Below are 19,847 nucleotides of genomic sequence, written 5' to 3'. Positions count from 1 at the left end.
TTCCTTAACACTTGTGTTATTTTCCCTGTTTAATTTTGCCAAGGCTCTGATGCCCTCAGTGCAAGGTTCTTTTCACCTTGAGATGTCCAATTGATGTATATTACTAATGGCCACCATCCTATATAATAAAAGCCTAATATGCTAAGTGTCCGGTCGTCCAGTCATCCATTCAACCAATCAAAGTGTAATATGCTAATGATATGCTAAGGCCGCTTAACCGCTCATTATGACTTGCACTGACCACCAGGGGGCAGACACGCAGTCCAGTAGGTTAACTTGCTGCTGTAGTCTGGCTGATCAGGACTGAGCGAGATGGGCCAGACACGCCCTGGAGCCCTCCTGTGGTCCCTCCCCTGCTGGCCAACCTCCCGCGTCCCTCCCTGGCCCCAATCATGCACCAGTGGGGTCCCTCGGCCTGGCCTGCACCCTCTTGCAATCCGGGACCCCTCCGGGGATGTCGGAGAGCCAGTTTCGGCCCAATCCCCGCAGACCAGGCCGAGGGACCCCACTGGTGTGTCATATAATGAGCTTTCAGACTAATATCAAACCATGTTTGTTACCGTAAGAAACAGTAGTGATTCTAATGTCACCAGTGCTCAGCTTTCTGTGTGTGTTTTGGGGTGAGGTACAGACACAGTGGGAGGTATCCACACCTGCTGATTTGGTGCACACAATCATCCAGCAGTCATGTACTTTGATGTAACTCTTTTGTCCACCTGGCCTATTGAAGGTATAGATTTCTCTTTTTATATATAGCTTTTTTAAATAAGTGGGTGTCCAATCCTCAGTGGGAAAGACTATTTCAAACAGTTTTAAATTCTTAGTAGAAAATAATATCAAATTGCAGTGCATTAAGACAGTACTTAAAGGGAAGGCCCATCTTTAGAAAGAAGAGACTGAGAGGTATGACTTTTGATTCAAGCTTTAGTTGCATGATCTTTCTGCATGTCAGGGTCCTAATTATAAAATGGGACTTAACTGACCTCTTTGGGTAGTGGTGGCAGTTAACTGGTATGAACATGTGATCTCCAGCCAGAGTCTAAACACCTGAATGCACTCCCTCCCTGAACAGAGAGTCGTTTTGGTGGATGATTATATTGGGCAAGGCAGAAATTCATCACTTGAAAACAAACAAGTCTGCCTCATTGGAGGGCAGACATGATTGAACAGGAGCCTGGAGAGAGGAGTCCATGGGAGACTTGCTTCAAACAACTGTATTCAGATGAACAAGGAACTTTTTCTCTGCATGTATTTTTAAGGGCTCCTCTTGAAGCAGCTTCTGGATTCAAGGATTTCAGCTGCTCTTACTGGTGGCAGATGAAGCCATTTTAGGACACAGGAATGTTCTTAAGCAACAAATTAACACTTTCTCCTTTGACCCATGAGAGCAAAATAGTGACTCTTCTTTATGAAAATAAGATGTGGACATTTCCAATGGAACATCCAGATCTCTGGGAACATTTAAGGCATTTTCTAAAGGAAATTAAAAAGGTGAAATGTTTTCTGATGACTCAATATATCCTAAAACAAGGAATAGGGTATAGGGGGGATAAATGGTGATGGAAAAAAATAAAAGAAAATAATGTATTAACAAAAAAAATCAAAATAGTAGCTAACATTTACTGAACCGTATGTACCATCCACTGTTATATGTGCTTTTCACACGTATTTAATACCCACCAACCCCTATTAAATATTCACTACCATTATCCACATTGTACGTGAGGAAGCTAAGGCACATACGGCTTAAGTCACATGCCAAACAGTGGCCAAGCCACCACTGTAAACCAGATGTTCTGATGCTAGCGCACTAACTGCCTGTGTCGCCATTATACCAAGTACCTCTGAGAACAGTGGGGATAAGAACCAGCATCTGTGCGGATCTGGTCAGAGCAAAGCTGAGGTCATTTGTTTACTAAAGAGGGGAGTAATAAGCACAGTGAACAAACACAGGTACCTCATTCTACAGTCTTAAATGGGATATCAGGTCCATCCTAAGAAGTCAAGTAAAAGATGCTCACATCAGAAATTATCACACAGGATCTTGAATCAGGCCCAGATGCCCAATATGCTAGTAATCCTCTCTCCAGTGATTTTCAAAAACCTTCCATACGACTTAAGGTGCAGCTACTCATTGAACGTTAAAGGAGTTGTATGATGGGTTCCTGAACACCTGGGAGCACTATATGGATTTTTTCCTAAAAAAACTGTCCCTGGGGAGGAGATTGCTGAACTGAGAAACTAAGCATATCACAAAGAATGTACGTATTTCAATGCTAAGAAATGGGACTCCAGCTATCACAGCTGTAATGAGCTTTTTCATCTCCAAGCCCTGCCTCGGCCTGCCTCCATGCTTGGCAAATGTAACCTTTATAAAATTCTCAGCAAGAATAACCTTAGGGTGTTATTAGGGCATGGTTTTAGCAGCCAAAAGGAGATTGTGAGCCTGAGATCTTCCTTTAAATCTGTCAGTTGCCCAACTCTATTAATCTCAGGCAGAAGCATCAGAAAGCATCTTTCTGGGTTAAGAATTACTGACATTTTGATCCTCAGCAAAACTATATACTTCCATTCAGCCATGGAACCTGAATCTGAGCCCTAATCTTGCTTGGTTTTCTGAGGTCTGTGTAGAGGAGCACATCGGGCTATTGTCTGAATAAGCTACGCACAGTTACAGCCAGAAAAGAGATCTGCCTTATGGAAAGAGAATTAAAATATGCTGGGTGGGGGTTATACATCTCTGGGTGCTCCACCTCCGTGCAAGGCCTGCATTTCTAGGTTCACGTGGAGTCTGTTCCCTCTTCTGGGATAGCTGTGGAGCCCGAGCTTCTCTCTAAGGTGCTCTCCATGCCTGGTAGGCTGTCCAGACATGTTCACCTGGAATGGGTTAGTGCTCTGACCCGAATAAAAATCCCCTTGTTTCTCAGCTTCAAGCCAAATTCTCCAAGGCTTCTGTATGACTCCATCACTCCAACCCACTGGCCAAACACATAACTGTTTTGGAAACTCATACGGGTAAACTTTACCCAGTGCTGCTGCTTTACAGATCTGCCTCCCACATCCTGTGCGTGGGTGGTGCACTCAGGAAGGGGGCAGGACTTGCAGCATGATCAGAGAGCAGTTCTGACTTTCTTCCACTCCATGCCAGAGCACTTGCATTGGCTATTGGGAGACTTTCAAATACACTTTGAAACTTGAAGTTTGATGACTTAAATATTATTTAAATGTTATTTGATGATTTAAATGTTAAAAATCTGATCTACGTGGTAACCTACATTAGTTAGAGATTCATTATTTGGATGCTAGAACTTCAAAATGTTTGCCTTACATTAGAGATACTTCCTATTGTTTTAAAAATAAGTATAACAACCCTGGTGTGGCTCAGTGGTTCAGTGTCAGCCTGCACACTGAAGGGTCTCGGGTTCGATTCCCAGTCAAGGGCATGTACCTAGGTTGCAGGTTTGATCCCCAGCCCCAATCAGGGTGCATGCAGGAGGCAACCTATTGATGTGTCTCTCTCACATCTCTCTCTTCCTCCATCTCCCTTTTCTTCACCCTCTCCCTCTCCCTCCCTACCCTCCTTCCACTTTCTCTAAAAAAAAAAAAAAATCAATGGAAAAAATATCCTTGCGTGAGGATTAATAAAAAATATAATAATAATAAGCATACATTTCAGAACTTGTCTTTACAAATATGGACAACAGATGATTGCAATGAAACAATGATCCAGATTCAGTAATTGAGGCACAGTATTTATAGTGGCAACTTCATTGAGACCTTGAAGACCAGTAGCTACCTGGTATGTTCTGCAGTATATTTTCTGGGCAAAGACAAAAATGGTGAATCACAGAATAACTAATACCTGGTATATGCTTGCCAACTTTAAAAATAAAATTGACCCTAGTGTTATGAAATATGAATTGAATATTTTAATTAGAAAAAACCAACAAGTCCAAATGAGTTCTTTTCCTATGCAAAATATAGGGAGGTGATAAATGTTAATCTAACTTGAGTTTTTCTCAAGTTCCATTGGACATGGGTGATTGGGAAGTAATAGAAATTGTAACCACAGGAATTCTGCTATCAGTGTGCATGCCAGTTCTGATTTTATTTGTAAAATAGGTTTAGATGCTAAGTATTACTTCAGCAATAGATAAATCCAAAATTGACTTTTTAAAAACCTCATCATAAAAGTAAACCTCTAACCTTCCACACTGAAATTTTGTTGCCACCAGTTGTGAGGGAGAAAAATAAAGTTTTATTTCCCTTTGATTCCATGGGCCCCCTCAGCGGTTCCTTCCTTACTGGTAGTGTAAGTTATTATAACCACACAGTGTAAACTCTTACATGAAGTGATGAAATACATGTGCAGAAAGTAAAGGAGTGTTGTTTTAATGAAAACTAATTTGTGTACTTTGGAAAGACTCAAAGGTGAGGGTTTTTTAAAAAGCTAATTAGATATGAATAAGACAACTGAAAAACTGATGGATTAAAAAAATTCATGAAGGATTTGCATTCAAATTGTCTCGCAAGTTTTCTCATGACTTAAAAAAATAAACACTTGAAACTGGACTTTTGTAACTTAATATTATCAGTATATTGTGATATCTGTGTATGATGGAAAAATGGAACTTCCGGCAGGAGAGCAGTGCTTGACTGTAGAATCAAGTTTTGGTGAATAAATTTACATTTATATATTCTAAGTTAAAATATTTATGGTCAGGTTTGACTGCTTTTTTAATTAACTGACTTATTGCAGGTGTTGACTAAATCAGATGACAGGATTGTAACAGGATGCTAAAATGATTTTAATAATATAATTGAAACTGAATATCAAAATTCTAATCCAGTGTTTGGGATAATACAGTTATTTAATAGTGGTTCGTGGTGTCAATTTCAGAGCTACTATAATTTTATTTTCGCTCCAGTCATTATAATAAATAGTTATCACACAGGTGATATATGATATGCTGCCATGCTCTCTTGTTTATATCAGCATCTAAACTCAACTTGCCACTTGCTTCTTCCCCATACCTTAGTATTGAAATTCTGCCCGTCCTTCCAAAACTATCTCCAATATTATCTTTACTCAAAGGGTATACTAGGTTCTCCATGTGAAACTGAGGTGGACTCACAAAACTTGTTAGTTAATAATACATTGAATTATACCTGTTCTTTGCCTTAGAGTAGGTCCCAGTACTATGATTTTTGCCTAACTTAAGAGAGCACATGCTAAAATAATGTGAAGAGCAGCTGAAACTTCCATTTATGTATCAGGAGAAATCCTATCTAATAAAAGAGTAATATGCAAATTGACTGTACCTCCTCTACACCCACAAGCCACACCCACCAGCCATGCCCACCAGCCAATCAGGAGCAAATATGCAAATAAACCCAACCAAGATGGCTGCGGCCACAGAGAGCAGGAGGGAGGCTTGGGTTTCCCTGGCAATGGAGGAAGCCAAGCTTTCCGCCTGCCCTTGCCAGCCCAGGCCTCTACTCAATGCTACAAAGTTTCAATGATAGAAGATAAATAAATCCCAACAAAAATGGCGGCAGCCACGGAGCTGGAGAGAGCAGGAGGCTAGGGTTGCCCCCGGAGATGGAGGAAGCCAAGCTTTCCACCTGTCCCAGGCCTCCGCTTAAGGCTACAAAATTTCAATTATAGAACATAAATAAATCCCAACAGAAATGGCTGCTGCCACGGAGCGAGCAGAAGGCTTGGCTCCACTCCAGGCTACAAAGTTTCAATTGTAGAAGATAAATAAATCCCAGATACCAGGGCCTCCGCTTGGGTCACCAGGGGGCGTGGCCGGCCTGCAAACCACCACAGGCCCCTCGCCCAGGCCACCCCACGCCCCAAGGGAACCCCCACCCTGATCCGGGACACTCTTCAGGGCGAACCAGCCAGCCCCCACCTGTGCACCAGGCCTCTATCCTATCTAATAAAAGAGTAATATGCAGATTGACCATCAATCCAACACACAAGATGGCTGCCTCCATGTGGTCAAAGATCCTGCCCCCATGTGGACACAATGGCCACCACAAAATGGCCAGCAGGGGTGGGCAGTTGGGAGGGACCAGGCTTGCAAGGGAGGGCAGTTGTGGGCAATCAGGCCTGCAGGGGAGAGCAGTTGTGGGGGACCAGGCCTGCAGGGGAGGGCAGTTAGGGGTGAACAGGCCTGCAGGGGAGGGCAGTTAGGGGTGAACAGGCCTGCAGGGGAGGGCAGTTAGGGGTGAACAGGCCTGCAGGGGAGGGCAGTTGGGGCAAACAGGCTGGCAGGGGAGCAGTTAGGTATCAATCAGGCTGGCAGGGGAGTGGTTAGGGGGGTGATCAGGCTGGCAGGCAGAAGCGGTTAGGGGCAATCAGGAAGGCAGGAAGGCGAGCAGTTGGGAGCCAGCAGTCCTGGATTGTGAGAGGGATGTCGGACTGCCCTCAAGGGGTCCCAGATTGGAGAGGGTGCAGGCTGGGCTGGGGGGACCCCCCCACACACACCCCGTGCACGAATTTCGTGCACTGGGCCTCTAGTAACAAATGATTGCCCACAGCAAGCACAAACATCCATCTTTTGAGAAAGGAACACATTAGTAATTTTCTGCTGGTGAAGTGACTGCTGGTGCATATAGTGCATTGTATGCTTTGGCAAAACATTGTGTTTAAACTTAGAGGACCTTTTAGTTTTTGTTAGGGTATTTGAAAATGCCTGTCTTAATTTATAATCATTTTCTGAGGGTGTGAGAAATGGTAGTTTTAATGATATTAATATAGAGAGGATTCTTGGTTGGGAAGAAGTATTAATAAATATTACAATTTATATTAAAAGTGTGAATGTGGGTTCCCGGCCAGTGTGGCTCACTTGTTGAACATCAACCTATGCATCATTGATTCGATTCCCAGTCAGGGCACATGCCCGGGTTGCGGGCTCAATCCCCAGTTAGGGGCGTGCAGGAGGCAGCTGATTGATGTTGATGTTTCTCTCTCAATCAATGTGTCTATCTCTTCCTCTCCCTTCCTCTCTCTCTCAAATCAGTAAAAACATATTTTTTAAAAGTGTGAAGATAGAAATAAGTGGTGTCTACTTGAAAAGCTATAAAATTTAGAAGCCTATCTGCTCCGACAAGTGATGAGAAAGCTAATTTTAACTCTTAACTATAATAATCTCCATGTGTTTTGGAGTTTAATTTTCTATGATGTTGAACAATTTTATGTGAGTTTTGTAGCTTTGTTATTCTACTGATCTAATAATTAAATAGAGAAAAATTATTATGTCTACATTTATAAGACTAGAGGTTAGTTTCTTCATTATTATTGGGTCACAAAAACTGTCAAGAGCTTTTTTGTAAACACATTCCAGGTCTAAAAATGTCTTTTTTTAAAAAATATATATTTTATTGATTTTTTACAGAGAGGAAGGGAGAGGGATAGAGAGTTAGAAACATCCATGAAAGAGAAACATTGATAAGCTGCCTCTTGCACGCCCCCTAATGGGGATGTGCTTGCAACCAAGGTACATGCCCTTGACAGGAATTGAACCCGGGACCCTTCAGTCTGCAGGCCAACGCTCTACCCGCTGAGCCAAACCAGTCAGGGCTAAAAATATCTTTAAATATGAATTTTTTCTCTTTTTCTTTTGAGACAGTTGCAGTTAGACATTTTGCTTCACTATGAAAAGGTTCCTCCTGGAGAGAGACTCAGAGCCTAATGTGGCCTTGCTCCCCAGCTGCCACAGTCTGGATTTGATGGCCCTGCTAAATGACTTCTTCACTCGGTGTGTAGAGAAATGGATTCTGTGAACTTAAAACTATAGCCCTGTCCAAGAGGTGTCTAGCATAAAGAAAAGGCAGAAGTTAGCTGAGTTTTAAGAGGTTTGTTTAGGAGAAATATGGGGTATTAAACAGTTAGACACTGCCATCAGAATTTTAGCAATGATGAATAGTTCTTAGGTCTAGAATGTAAGTTATCTGACTTGCTGACATTAAACATTCAATTGCCAGCTTTTGTTTTCTTGATTGTTAATTTTCCGTTCATGTATTTTAGATGTTTGGCTAAGGATTTTGTTAAAATACTTTTTTTCATTTCCTACAAATTCTGACTTTGCTTTAGAAATAGATACTGAAGAGTTAGCTTACTTTTTCTTATTTACCCTTATTTAAGGATAATGAGGTAATATATCTTTCATTTGGTCAGAAAAAAAACCTGTAATAAGTATAAATTATTCAAAATTAAAGGTTGCTCTGGAACTCTCTGTGTACTTGAAATCAAAAGCTATGCATATAGATATAGTTTCTACACATATTCCATACTCAAAACCATGCTGACATTTCAGAAATTAAGTACAAAGAGTGTTTATAAAATGCCACATCATGGCATGAAATACGGAAACTGTGGAAATAGTTAAGTTACTGTCTTGTTGAAGGCTGCAGCTCTTACAATATTAACTTCTTACATTGATTTGAAGGTTCATAGGTATTTAATGATTACCAATGTAGCTGTCTGTTTTTTTTTCTGAACTGCTTTATTCACTATAGGTATATCTTAATACTTATAAGAAAGTGAAAAAAATTGCAAAGACTCTAAACTCAAAACTGTAATAACATGCACTTACTGTAATACAGCATTTGCTACTTTAGAGTACAAATCGAAAGATCGGGCTCCTGGTGATGGGATATGAGGACATTATTCATTTGTTAAAGACAGTGTTCATTTTAGACTCTGGAGCTACTTGCTCTACAAACATATGTACAGCAAATTCCCTGGTTGAACTGAATCTCACAGTTTATAGTAGAACGGAACAACAAAGAAAAGTGAAGTCAGAGAAAACAAAAGATACCACAAAGGGAATGAATGATAAGGGAATGACAGAAAGAGAAAAGAAATCTTGAACTCAAAATTTTAAGACTTCAACTGGGGGGAATAGTGAGTGAAATCTGGTTGGATGAAAAGTGACATGTTGATTTTATTGCTCTGCTTGGGTGTGGTCCATTGCCCTATCTTCAAGTTCACTGATCTTTTCTTCTCATCTAGTCTGCTGTTGAACCTTTCTGTTGTGTTTTTCAATGAAGTTATTGTATTCTTCAGCTCCATGACTTCTGTTTGGTACTTTCTGATATTTTCTGTCTCTTTGTTAAAGTTCTCACTGTATTCATTCATTCTTCTCCCAAGCTCAGTGAGTATCTTTATGACCAGTATTTTAAATTCTTTATCAGGTAAGTCACTTATTTCTATTTCATTAAAGTCTTTTTCTGAGTTTTTTTCTTCCATTTGAAACAGATTCCTGTTTCTTTATTGTCCTTGACTGTCTGTGTTGGTTTCTGTGCATTAGATAAACCAGCTACCTCTCCCAGTCTTGAAGGAGTGGCCTCATGCAGGAAATGAACCTTATCATTCACCCTACCCTAGCTTTTAGCTGTCTCTCAAGCCTTTATAATTATCCAAGCAGCCTACTTTATTTTTAGTGGTCCCCAGTAGCTGAAGGTATGCCAAGACTGGTCAGTATCCCAAAGGGAAGGATCTCAGTACCTAGATTCAGGCTGACTGGAAGCCACACATTCAGGCAGCAGCTTTTAAAGTACACAAATATACCTCTTTCAAGGGAAGACCAGGGGATAGGTGTTTCTGTCTGCTTCCTATTCACTGAGCCCTGGGGTGATTGCCATTTCCTAACTGTTCCTTTCTTTGCTACCATCCCATTAAACTCATGAACACAAGCCCCACTGGCTACCAGAGCCAGTTGATCAAGGGATGTCCCTTAGGCAGCAGCCACAAATACCAAGGTACTATATGTAAACACCAGGGCACCAGATGTGTGGATGAGTTCCATGCCAGGAGATCCCAGTGCTCTGCAACATGGCAGAGGGAGGATGCAAAGATGGTGCCTACCAGACTCCGTCCCTGGAGGGTATTTCACTAGGCCCCTCAATGTGTGTTAAAGTAGATTCCTGCCCCTCTGGTTGACAATTTAATATAACCAAATAAGCCTCTTCCACAAAAAGTCTGGGCACTTTTCAGTGGCTGCCTCTGCACTGGATCCTGGGGTAGGTGAGTCCACCTGTGAGCCCTTTAAGAACTGTTTCTCAGTGCACTATAGCCTTTTGAGTCCCCTGGATGCAAGCCCCATTGGCTTTCAAAGACAGGTGTTTGGGGAACTTATTTCTCCGGGGCAGGTCTTAAAATATCAGGTGTTAGATGTAGGGTAAGAATCCTTGCTCCTCAGGGAGAAGCTCGGGTTTGTGAGTTCCCTCCCATTTGTGGATGGCTCTGGGTGGGGGAGTTCATGGCGAGATTGTGTCTTAGCTTCCTTCTGTACCTGCTTCGATGTGGGTTTTTGCTCACATTGGCCCAAGGTGTAGGAGTTGCTCAACTAGTTTGGGTTTTTTTCCAGTGAGAATTATTCCATATGTAACTATAGATTTGGTGTATATGTGAGATGAAATGAGTTCAGGATCCTCCTGCATTGCTATCTTGAACCAGAACTGACAAGTTGGTTTTAGATGTTAAAATTACAGTGATTACAGGGATAGAGATCAGGAAGGATAAAGCACAAGGACTTTTTAGGGCAGTGAAATGATTCTGCATGATACTGGGATGATGGATACATGACATCTTACATTTGTCAAATTTCATAGAACTGTACAATATGAAGAATAAGCCCTAGTCTAAACTATGGAGTTTGATTAATAATAATGTACCAGTATTGACTCATCAATTGTAACAGGTGTATCACACTAATATAAGATGTTAATAGGAGAAACTCTTTGGGTCTGTACGGGTGGTAATGGGAACTCTGTGCTTTCTGCTCATTTTTCTGTAGACTTAAAACTGTTCTAAAACATAAAGTCTATTCATTATTTTTAAATATTGCAGTGATACACAAAGATGAAGATGGGCAGTAGCCAGTGAGTAAAAGAAGGTTGGCATTATAAATGCAGTTTGAAAGTCATCTATATAAAGAGACTTTCTGGGCTTCAGGAATAGATGAGCTCCTGGTAGAGGAATGATGAAAGGGAAGACGTGAAGTCCCAGCACTGAGTCTCCTGGTATTCCCATATAAGGGCCTGGCTCACAACAAGGAAATGGCAAGGATGAAAAAGGAGTGACACTAAAAATTGGAGAAGTACAAGTGTCATATCACATCACAGCAGCCAAAAGAGAGATGAATTTGAAAGGTCATTACTTATGCTCCGAAGAGGTGAAGGATAATGAGGACTTATAATGGTCATTAAATCTGATGACTAGGTGGGGAGAAGTCTGTCAGAGAGAATAGTTTCAATACTGTCCTGGTTGGAGTTTGGTTGTGGAGGCTAAGACTCAGTTGATCTGGAAATAGAAGCTCAAAGTATAAATTTCTTTTAATAAGAAAACAACTTTACTTTTAGGGAGTAGAGGGATGGTATTTCTTTCTTTTAATCTATGGAAGACAATCTGTTTATAGGAAGAGACTGAAGAGCTAAAGTTCTGGTAGAGGCTGGACATTTGGGGCATGATAGAAAGAGATGGAAATGGAACCAAGACCTTGAGTAAGAATTAGCCAAGAAACCAGAAAGAATGAGAATATGGATGAACAGAAAAATATATAAGGTGGTTTTACTATGCCTGTCATCTGAGATTTGGGGTTACAAAGAAAATAGATGGGGAGGTTAAAACTATTATCTTCTCTCTCTAATAGAGTAAGAGGTCAACTTATCTGCTAATTACTTGGTGTTTGAGATGTTGAACCAACCGTATCATGTGTAAAATGAAGTTTTGAGGCATTTTCATTTGAAGTCCTCCACAGTAAAGTGCTCTAAATCTACTACATTATGGCATAATTTTTAATTCAAAAGATCCAATAGAAATGATCAAGCCCAACTCAGTTGTTTTTCAAAGGATAATGACATAAAGAAAGGTTATGTAGATTGCTTAAAGTCACATGGCTATTTAGGGGTTGAATCAGGACTGTAATGGAAGTCTTATCTCAGGCAATCTTGCATTTCTTCTACACTGCTGCAGGTATGGAGAATTTGAGATGTTCCGATGATGGTAGGCAGCTGTAGGTAAATAAATAGCTGGTATTGGAATGAGAGGTGAGAGCTAAAAGCAAAGTTTTTTTATTGAAATATAATTCAAATGCCATAAAATTTTTCCTTTAAAAGTATACAATTGAAGAATCTTACTACATTCACAGACTTATACAACTATCACCACTATATAATTTCAAAACACTTCCATTACTCTAAAAAGAAAACTCATAGCTGTTAGCAGTCACTCCTGATCATACTACCACCAACAACAACAAAGCATCTGACAATTTCTAATGCATTTTCTGTCTCCATGGATTCATCTATTCTGGACATTTCATATAAGTGAAATCATACAGTATGTGGCATTTTGTGTCATTTAGCATAAGGATTTCAAGGGTCTATTCATGTTGTAGCATATTATTAGTACTTCATTTATTTTCTTTAAATATATTTTATTGATTTTTTTACAGAGAGGAAGGGAGAGGGATAGAGAGTTAGAAACATCGATGAGAGAGAGACATGGATCAGCTGCCTCCTGCACGCCCCCTACTGGGGATGTGCCCGCAACTAAGGTACATGCCCTTGACCAGAATCGAACCTGGGACCCTTCAGTCTGCAGGCCGACACTCTATCCACTGAGCCAAACTGGTTAGGGCAGTACTTCATTTCTTTTTGTGGCAAAATAATGCTTCATTGTATGGTTCTACTACATTTTGTTTATCCATTTGTCAATTGATAGTCATTTATGATGTTTCCACTTATTTCTATTATGAATAATACTGTTATGAACATTCATATACAAGTTTTTATATAGACATGTTTTCAATTCTCTTGGCATATAACTAAAAATGGAATTGCTGAATTTTATATTCACATATAGAAATAGATAATAGATATACACTGAGTGGCCAGATTATTATGATCTCTGAACGCATAATAATCTGGCCACTCAGTGTGTGTGTGTGTGTGTGTGTGTGTGTGTGTGTGTGTGTATTTTAAAATCCCAGTGCATGAATTCGTGCATGGGTGGGGGCCGGCCAGCCTGGCCAGGGGGAGGGGACATGGGCAGTTGGCCGGCCTGCCTGCTGGTCGAACTCCTGGTCAAGGGGACAATTTGCATATTAGCCTTTTATTATATAGGATATACACTGAGTGGCCAGATTATTATGCATTCAGAGATCATAATAATCTGGCCACTCAGTGTATAATTATATCTCTCACAGAGAGATTGAGAAAGTCAACATCTCCTACTTTACAAAACAAAGGTACACACCTCAGAATCTCACTGTGGGGCATGCTTCATGGAACACAAAACATCTCAGAGATACAAACCAAAGAGACATTTATTGAAAAAATAAAACAATAAAACCCCACACAATGGTCAATAAGACCTCGCTCCTGAGGAACTGTCACAGAGAAACTCAGGAAGAAACATGAAAGGCAACTGTTTTTATTTCCTGTAGACACGGTATTCGGGAAAGGCTCTGTTCATCCCACTGATCTTTATGAAAGGAAGCTCAGAAATGAAATGGTCATCATGGGCATATATACTAACATGTATATTTTATTTTATTATTATTATTTTTAATCCTCATTCAAGACACATCAATTGGTTGCCTCCTGCATGCTCCCTTTCCAGGGCCCAGGCCAGGGAGGAGCCTGAAACCAAGGTATGTGTCCTTGACCAGAATCAAACCCGAGACCCTTCGATCCCCAGGCCGATGCTCTATCCACTGAGCCAAACTGGATAGGGCTTATTTTTTTAAAAATATATTTTTATTTATTTCAGGGAGGAAAGGAGAGAGAGATAGAAAAATCAATGATGAGAGAGAATCATTGATTGGCTGCCTCCTGCACGCCACACACTGGGGACTGAGCCCACAACCCGGGCATGTGCCCTGACTGGGAATCTGTGACCTCCTGGCTCATATGTCAATGCTCAACCACTGAGTCACTCTGGCTGGGCTAACATGTATATTTTAGTTGAAATTTGAAGTCAGAATTTTTTTTACTGATTTAAATGATTAGTAAAAAAGTGAAGACAGATGCCCCAGCCAGTGTGGCTCAGTTAGTTGGAGTGTTGTCTGTCCTGTACACCAAAAAATTGTGGGTTCAATCTCTGGTCAGGGCACATACCAGAGGCACCCCATTGATGTTCCTCGCTCACATTAATGTTTTTCTGTTTTTTTCTCTCTCTCTCCCCTCTCCTCTCTCCCACCTCCAAAAAAAAAGTCAATAAACATTTCCTTGGGTGAAGATTTATTTTTTTAAAAGTGAAGACAGGTGTTGCCAGTTAGGTTTTATGGCAGAAGTCTAAAATTTGAATGAGCTCAGGTTTGGAAAAATGCTTGAAGCATGTGATATAGGGTGACTGTCATATACCCGCAGAACCTCATGTACAGAGAATATGATGTGAGCAAGGTAGGCCTATGTGATAAGAGGACACTATTTTATCAAACAATAATGTAATAGCGATCATGTATTAAAACCTTTCTGAGTGTATTAGGTGGAAAGGGCACATCTAAGTGAAAGCATAGCAGGATAATTTGAAGTTATCTGAAACTTCTTAGTACAGTCTTTAGGTATACTTTCATAAAAATTGGGAAAGTAAATTATTCTGATAAATAGTTAACAAATTCTTTTCAAGTCAATGGTTTCTTTTTCTTTGCTTTCAGAAAACTCTGTAAAAGACCTACTCAAGATGTCAGCAGATAGATGATTTCAAATAACTTTACTACTAGAGTATTTTATTATTTTTTTGGTACATGGCTCAGAGGTTTAAAGTATTGATGAATATTGCTCTAACAAAATTTTACCTTCTCATTTATCATGTGAATGAGATTTCTTAGGACTTGGAGCTATGGAAATTAGCAGTAGGAATAGGAATAAAACTCAACCCCATCTCAATTCTAGCAATCCTATCTAATAAAGAGGGAATACGCTAATTGACCGTCATACCCTCACAAAGATGGCAGCGCCCACATCCAATAAGGAGGGAATATGCTAATTTACTGCCACGCCCTCAAAGATGGCGGCGCCCACAGCCACAAGATGGTGGTGCCCAGTCCCCTCAGCCCCACCGGGGCAGCAGGTGCGTGGCATGGCCAGGCCACTCTGCGCGCCTGCCTCCAGAGTACCCCAGTCCCCTCAGCCCCCCAGCCACCCAGGGCCAGCCCGAGGAGCAGGCAAGCCTCAGATGGCGGCTGCCCAGCTGCCCAGGGCTGCCGAGGCTCAGGTAACCAGGGTTGGCCGAGGCTTGCGCTGCCAGCAGTAGCAGCAGCAGAGGTGTGATGGGGGTGTCACCTTCCCCTGATCACCAGGTCGCCTCTCACCCCTGAGTGCTCCTGGACTGTGAAAGGGGGCAGGCCAGGCTGAGGGGACTCCCCCCCACCCCCACCCACCCCCCCCCCCCCCGCTCCAGTGCATGAATTTTCATGCACCGGGCCTCTGGTGGGCAATATTCTTCCACAGTTACATGAACTAATGGGCCAGGGAGGACTCAGCTCCATATACCTCATTAAAAGATGTATTTCTACTAAAATTTTATTTATTATTTTATCCATTGTATACCACTAGTACTTATAATGAAAACTCAATCTAAAATAATTTTTAGCACCTAGAATTAATTTTAATTCTAAGCCACAGAAAATTTATTTTAATTTCTATTCATTATTTTTGTTAAGTATGATACAGTGATCAATAAAAGGGTCGTATTTTAAACCAAAATATATTAAGTTTGGGTTGAATTATATCTGGGTCAAGTGGAATATAAAACAAGTTCAAGATAAAAATAATGATGTAAATTTTCTGACCAGGAGAAATATTTCTTTATGTATTTCTTTTTTTCATGTTTGTTTGTTTCTATTTATTTGTTACTCTTAGAAAAATGTCATTTTTTACTGAACTCAGAGGTAGAAGCCCTCAGAGAGGACAGCCTGCATCTCTTGGCAATCTGTTCCTGGAGTGGGTTTTTTTGTTGTTGTTTTTTTGTGTTTTTTGCCTCCTTCATTCTCTTAGCCAAAAGTTTAGCATATTCTGTGGCCTCTTCCTTACTTTTCTTAGTATGTTGTTTCTTCAGAGCAATTCACTGATGTGTTGTAGGACACATGGAATAACAAGGTGCTGAATCTTGGATGCTTTGGTCCTAGATTTCTTACCTTCTTTGTTATGGGCTTTCTCACAACATGTTGGTGGATATCATCTTCTTCAGAGAGATTGAAAAGTTTGCAGATCCTGCTAGCTCTTTTGGGCTCCAGTTGACAAGGCACAGAAGTCATCAGTAAAAGCGGGAGTATCTTTCTCCCTTTTTTTTTTACAATAACCAAATTGATAACACTGAGATTGTCATCCACAATGCAACCCCGAACAGATTTACACTTTCTCCTTGGTCTGTAACAGGAATGCCCCTTATTTAGCAGCAGGTGGACATGGCCATGGGTCAAGATGCCGCACTTTTATGGGGAAACCTTGCTTGTCATTCCCAGCACTGATTTAAATCACTTAAGCCTCCCATTATTCACCCAGAGCATCAGCAGCAGCTTTTGTGGCCATACGCTTCTCATAAAAGGTACAAAATTTGTGTTCATTGTCCACTTCAATGAGTTTCTGGCAGCCAATGTCTGGGAAAGAAATGTTCAGCCTCATCCTGAAGCAACTGACCGACCGCTCTGAGGCACCACAGAAAAGAGGTGTTCATGTATTTCTTAAAGTGCATTCTGATGGGCATCCACTTGTGGTACTCAGAATCCATTGGCTACATAGAAGGAATGATATAAATTTGTTTTAAAATGTCAATATTTACAACATGCCAGGAATTATATTCTTTGCAATTATTTAACCTTATCATTAAAAGTTTATATTACCTTAAAAATATATTGAAACTAAAGCAATCTACAGGATTAATGCAATCCTTATAAAATTTCAATAATACTTATTGACGTAGAAAAACTTACCATAAAATTCTTGTGGAATTTTAAGGGACCTCCAATAGCCAAGCAATCTTGAAAAGGATGAATGAAGGTGAAAGAATCACACTTCCTGATTTCAAAACTTGCTACAAAGCTACAGTAATTAAAACATGTGGTACTGGCATAAAGACAGGCATATAGTCCAATGGAATAGAGTAGAGAGCCCAGAAATAAACCATTGTATTTATGGCCAAATGATTCTCAACAAGGGTGCTAAGACCCTTCAACGGGAAAGGACCGTCTTTCCAACAGATGTTGTGAAGAAAACTGGGTATCCACATGCAAAAAAAGAAATTGTACTCTTATAATGTGGCATATAGAAAAATCAATTTATAATGGATCAAAGCCCTAAATATGAGGGCTAAAACTTTAAAACTCTTAGAAGAAAATATAAGGTGAAAACATGATATTGGATTTGGCAATGATTTTTTTGAATATGACACCAAAAGCACAGATAATGTAGATAAATTGTACTTTTCCAAATTAAAAATTTTGTGCATCAGAAGATACTATCAACAGAGTGAAGAGACAACCCACAGACTGGGAAAAATATTTGTAAATGATATATCTGATAAGGGATCAATCTCCAGAATACAAAAAGAACTACAGCTCAATAACAAGAAAACCCAATTTCAAAATCAATAAAGGACTTGAAAAGACACTTCTCCAAAGATGATATACAGATAGCCAATAACCACATGAAAAGCAGATCACGATTTTAAAACATTCGGAAATTGCAAATTAGGACCACAATGAGAAAGATATCAATTCACTCCTATTAAGATGGCTTCTTTTTTCTTTTTAATCGAAAATAAGTGTTGGTGAGAATGTAGAGAAACTGGAATGTTTGTGCTTTGCTGGTGGGAAAGTAAAATAGTGCAGCTGTTGTGGAAAACAGTATGGAGGTTTCTAATAAAGTTAAACATAGAATTACATATAATAACGAGCAATCCCACCTCTGGATGTATACCCAAAAGTATTGAAAGCAAGAACTCAAACAGATATTTGGACACCAATGTTCACAGTAGCCAAAAGGTAGAAACAACCTAAGTGTTCATCAATGGATGAATGGATAAGTAAAATGTGATATATACTTTCAATGAAATATTATTCAACCTTAAAAAGGAATGAAATTCTTATAATTTCTACAACATGGATGAACCTTGAAAACATTATGCTAAGAGATATAAGATGGACACAAAGGGGCAATTATTGCATTATTCCAGTTGTATAAAGTAATTAGAATATATAAATTTGTAGACACTAAAAGTAGAAAGTGGTTACCAGGGACATAGGAAGGGGGAATGGAAAGTTATTGTTTATAGGAACAGGTTCAGTTTGGGATGATGAAAAAGTTTGGAGATGGATGGTGGTGGTGGTTACAACAATGTGAGTGGACTTAATGCTATGGAATTATACAATTTAATGGTTAAAACGGTAAATTTTACCACAATGAAATAAATAAAAGTATATTGAGACTTTTTTTAGATATTTGGGTATGTAGTTTTTCAAATTTCTCTGAGGCATTTATGCATAGCTGTTCACATATTTGAAGAACACCTGTCTAGTATCCTTCACAGTATGAACCCAGTCCTCTCCTGTCACTTCATTTTTCTTATTCTAGCCACCTGGAAATTCACATCTGCTACAATTACGTGCAAGGTGTTTCAAATACATTTAATGCCACTTCCCCCCTACACCACCACCAAATTGATGAATGGAATATGATACTTCAAGATCCAGCCCAATGCGTACCACCTTTGGAAAAGCCACGGTGACTTCTATAGACAGAACCCACGTCTCTCTCTGTTATGTCCCCAAAGAACTTTTCCAGACCTCTGATTTATCCCAAGCCTGTCCCCAAACAGACTGAATTGTTTAAGAGCGAAGATGGTATCTGCTTCACTTTCATGGCTCCTACACATAGCACAGAGCATAATTTGAAGCAGAGTCATAGTAAATAGTTCAATAACTGAATCATAAAATAATAATTATTCTTTTTTATAATTCTCCTCTGAGACAATGGACAGACCTTTTCAGAACAAGAAAATAAGAAGAAATGTCACACCTAGCCCAGGCTACAGGCACCATGTGGCTGATGTGGGTGGAGAGACAGCATGAAAATTCTGCTGCCTTCTTATGACCCTGGTCTGTGGAGCGAGGCTTTAAATCTTACTGTCAATATGTTAAGAACATTACTTTATTGCTTATAAAACACATGTTCTCAAATATTTGCCATAGGTCCTGTCCATAAATGAAGTGATCTTATACATATTTCTGCTACCCTTTCTATAATAAACCCCCTGCCACTGTTCCAACACCAGGAGGTTGGAAACAACTGTGTCATTAATGAACGATAGCAGAGCCTAACCAATGACCTCCAGATGAAAGGCTCATTATTTCATTACTGGTCTCCAGAGCTATTTGGTCCCCCAACACCACAGCACAGGATTTTGGCTGAAGAGTCTAAGCCTTGAACTATAAAAAAAAAAAATGTAAGTAGTCCTTGACACAATTTGGAGCGATTACATTCTATTGTGCCAAGAATTCCTTATTAAAAATCAATTTAATTGTGCATACACCATCTGGTCAGTATTATGGTCTTTTATGTGAAGGAACACGATTTTGTATTTACCTGATGTTCCACAGTGTGAGCATGTAATTTTGCAGAAACAGGCATTTTGTGGCATTGAAAAATTAGTAATTAAGGAAACTTTAAAAGCATTTACCAGACTTCCTTTTACTAACTTTTGTGATTTGGAGCTATAAGATTCAACTTCTTGCATCATTTGGGATTTTAATGAAAAAGGAAATGCTAAAGCAAGACATTTATATGTGCACATCATATGCTACATTTATTTGCCTGTTAAATTTCTGTTC

General features: G+C 39.9%; 1 protein-coding gene and 1 pseudogene across 1 annotated transcript in view; one reads left to right on the top strand and one right to left on the bottom strand.

Annotated features, from left to right (window-relative positions):
- ATP8A2 (ATPase phospholipid transporting 8A2) overlaps positions 1-19,847 on the top strand; it is a 528,491-nt gene that overhangs the window by 311,988 nt on the left and 196,656 nt on the right. The window lies entirely within an intron of this gene.
- LOC129149756 (40S ribosomal protein S6-like) lies at positions 15,890-16,644 on the bottom strand (annotated as a pseudogene).

This window comes from Eptesicus fuscus, chromosome 7 (assembly GCF_027574615.1).
Source record: "Eptesicus fuscus isolate TK198812 chromosome 7, DD_ASM_mEF_20220401, whole genome shotgun sequence".
NCBI lineage: Eukaryota > Metazoa > Chordata > Mammalia > Chiroptera > Vespertilionidae > Eptesicus > Eptesicus fuscus.
Note: the sequence above shows the minus strand (reverse complement) of the source record. Positions and strands in the feature narration are given on the sequence as shown.